The sequence below is a fragment of the Gavialis gangeticus genome, unplaced genomic scaffold (assembly GCF_001723915.1).
Source record: "Gavialis gangeticus isolate Ggan-Ray unplaced genomic scaffold, GavGan_comp1, whole genome shotgun sequence".
NCBI classification, from domain to species: domain Eukaryota; kingdom Metazoa; phylum Chordata; order Crocodylia; family Gavialidae; genus Gavialis; species Gavialis gangeticus.
In genome coordinates this window covers 9004813-9008401 of record NW_017729005.1, presented here as the reverse complement: position 1 = coordinate 9008401, position 3589 = coordinate 9004813, and the positions used below count along the sequence as shown (strand labels likewise).

Here is a 3589-nt window from a genome sequence, read left to right as displayed (position 1 = left end):
TCTCTCTCTCTCTCTCTCTCTCTCTCTCTCTCTCTCAGCTCTAATCCTCAAAGAGAATTTACAAAACACCTTTCACAGACAAACCTACCAACTTCATTTCATCAACCTACTGGATACAAAAAGTCATGGACTAAATATAGACATTGGATTTATGACACATTATAACCTGCCTATCATTTGATTCCCCAGGTAGCTTTCCACTCTTTACCAGCTACATTCATTACCCTCCCCCACAACCTCTCTCTCACCCACTCCTCAATTTACTTTTTTTACTGATTGCTTTTCTTGCATGTATAGCATCCTCTGTCTTCTTTACTCAACTTACTTGGTTTACTTAACAACACATCAGACTGGAGCTAAGAAAATATTTGAACATGAATGTCTCTAAAATAGCAAGTCCACCTAGCTGTAGTGTGATATGTGAGCAGATAACAATATGATTACAAATGCAGGGTCAAGCATTCAAAGTCCATCAAATGTTATCATATACAACAATATGCTAATATGCTTGACATTCTTTTATACATCTTTAGTTATATTTTCCTTCTAATTATCTAGTTGTATTAATCAAATCAGTGCTTGCTGATGTTGTTTGTTTTTGGGGGAGAGCATGAAGGCTTCAAATCTCAGGGCTCTAAATCTAACAAGAAAGCAATATTGATTTAGAGATTCATTTGTTCATTAGCTATGGCAGTTTTAGAGCATTATGTGATACGCTGAATGAAAGACATACCATAACATAAATCGCAAATTGTTGTACTACATTAAATCAATTCTAACAAATCAGCTACAGTAGATTAATATTTCAATCAATATAGTTTAACCTACAGATTTTTTTTTTTTTAAGCTAATAACTTTGGTCACAAAATTTTGCTTCTACAAACTGCAGAAAGATAATGCATATTTTTAAAATATGCATTTGTTCCCCATGCTTTCAAACAGTCACTTTGAACTGGTCACTAGGATGAAGTCTTTAGGAAGTTTTGCCTTTTCTGCTGGAAAGCCTGCATATGTGCTATGCACAGACAAATTATTTATTAGCATTTATTTTACAGGAGCAAGGAAGGTCATTGGATATTTATAACTATAGTAAGGGCCAAATCCTTTTTGCAGTATCCACTGAAGCCATGGGCATGAAGTCCAGGAAAGATTTGGCTTGTTCTGCAGAGATGCCTACAGTGGGATCTACATGGCACTATTGAAAGAAGTAAACATTCCTGTCGGTTTGGAAAGAATAGTAATCCTCCTGCCATTGACTTCAGAGGCAAATGGATCAGGCCAAAAGTCTCTAGGACTTCTCTGGTTACCAAAAGCTGCGTGTTTGACTTTTTTGTGTAGTGCCTGATATGTATGTACCTCACAGTGCACAGCCAGCTAAACAACACATATGCAGAGATGGGTATCATTGATAATAGCATTAATAGGTTTTGCAAACATCTGAAACTCATTCCTAATGAAGGAATCAGTTTCATGCCCTCATCTTCCACTGATTTCAACTTGCTGGAGGTGCTCAACACTTCATACAATTAAGACTTTGCATAAGGGGAAAATTGTGATGTTTACTAACAGACAGTGTAACAATAAAAAAGATGATGCAGATTTTAAATCAATTAACTTAGTTTCAAGGAATATTTTCTTTGTGTATACTTCCTCAGTCATCTTCCTTTTTGTGTTAATGAAAGGGGTTGTTATGCTATATAGACATTTAATCATGGATTAATTATATATATTTGTATTATTTAATACAAATCTACTATAAAGCATAATGTACAATATTTACAAACACATTTTTTAAAAAAGGAAGGCTTGAGAACTATAAATGGTGCCTCTATTCTAAGCTAATATCTGTGCAGCTTCTCTTCATAAAGCCCCTACAGAAGCAAGAAGAGGAGGCATCAAGAATAGTTTGTTCAGTGGGGAGGGGGGTTTGTACACCCTAGCTGCGAACAGAACCCAGGATAAAATTGATGTAATCCTTAAAACTATGTCCACTATCCTGGCATAAATCCTAAAAATGTTTCCCAGACAAAAGATAGTAACAGTTACAAAGCTTATCCCAGGATATAGCAAAGTACATCCGTACAGTTATCCCAGGATAGCATAATTGAATCAAAGGCATAAAAGCAGCATGGCATTCAGCTGCTCAATAAACCCTGATTAGAAGGGTGATGTGTGGATTTACCAATACTGGGATATTTTTCTGGGATAAACAGAGGCACAACTTACCCAGGGATAAATATAACATCTGTTCCTAGCCCTTGAAACCAATATCAACTTTAGTCTGGAAGAGCAATACCTTGATATATCAGAGTCAAGGACAAAAAAAACCTTGTCCATATTAAAAACTAATTTGCTTTCAAGTGTAGATATTAAAGGGGAGAATTTGCACCACGTATACCCATAATTTATTTTTCTTTTTAAGTAACCTAACAGTTCCAGTAAAAAAAAAAAAAAAACAGGGTGGGGGAGTGTGGGAGAGATGAACACTGCAGAACCATTAGTTCCCCCAAGTGGATGCCAAATTTGGATTTATTCAGCCAAGGAGTATTTGGTTTGGCTTGGCATTACTTGGCTTATAAAAACATTTGCCCATTCCAAAAAGAATTAACAAGCTCTGCTGCAGATGCTGTTGCCATTTGGCATGTCACTGTTGCTGTGTGGCACAGCAGAGAGAGAGACCTCTTGACCACAGATTTTGCTTGGCTGATGTAGCCAACATTTTTGGCTACATCTGCTCTCCTGGCCAACTGGCTGCATGCTAACAGAGTGTGGTTTTTAGACAGAGTGTTAACAAAGCGTAGGTTAACAGCCTAATCCAAACTAGTAGTGAGGGAAAAGTGTGACCTATCAGGTCTAAAAAAAAAAAAGAATAACCTTATGTATTTTCTGGCTTTATAATGTACAGACAGTGTTTGTAGCATATGTTGTGTCTGTTGACAAGCAAACATTTTCCTTTCCCTTGGGATGGATGACAGTTTTAAAAATAGGCCCGGTATCAGCTGTATAAGCAAGAAAATAGAAGCATGTGATGGCATAACACACATTGCATTTTGTAAGGCAGATTTTCCTCTTTCTTAAAAGAGAAACCTAATAAGTTAGTTTCCTCTTACTTACAAGGAAATCTAATAAGTTACAGAAAGTCAGATTAAATGACTTTTAAGGAATGCACCGGTATAATTCCATTGACTTCACTGAGATCACTCCTGGTTTACACTAAGGTGAAGGAAGAATCAATATTAAGGTATTTTGAAAAGAAAACTCACAAATTTAACCTAAAAGACTGTGACTGTGCATTTACAATTGCCATCACACAACTCAATCACATTTCAGTTATAATGCAAAACTACACTGATGAACATAACCATATTAGATCTGTATGTTTCTATGACTGTGTGTAAGGTGTGGGGATTTATATATTCACTTTTGATGTGAGCTATTGTTTACACACACAGATCCTCTGCCTAGTATAGAGAAGTTTGATCTCACAAATAACTTCATAAAAGTTCCTCTTTCCTTTACAATTGAAATTTAATTTTTTGTTAAAACTATGAAACTTTGTCAACTGCACTAACTGTGCTGCACTCAAAAA

At 35.9% G+C, this 3589-nt stretch overlaps 1 protein-coding gene across 3 annotated transcripts in view; it reads right to left on the bottom strand.

Annotated features, from left to right (window-relative positions):
- Window positions 1-3589, bottom strand: part of CREB5 (cAMP responsive element binding protein 5) — a 427781-nt gene that overhangs the window by 85380 nt on the left and 338812 nt on the right. The window lies entirely within an intron of this gene.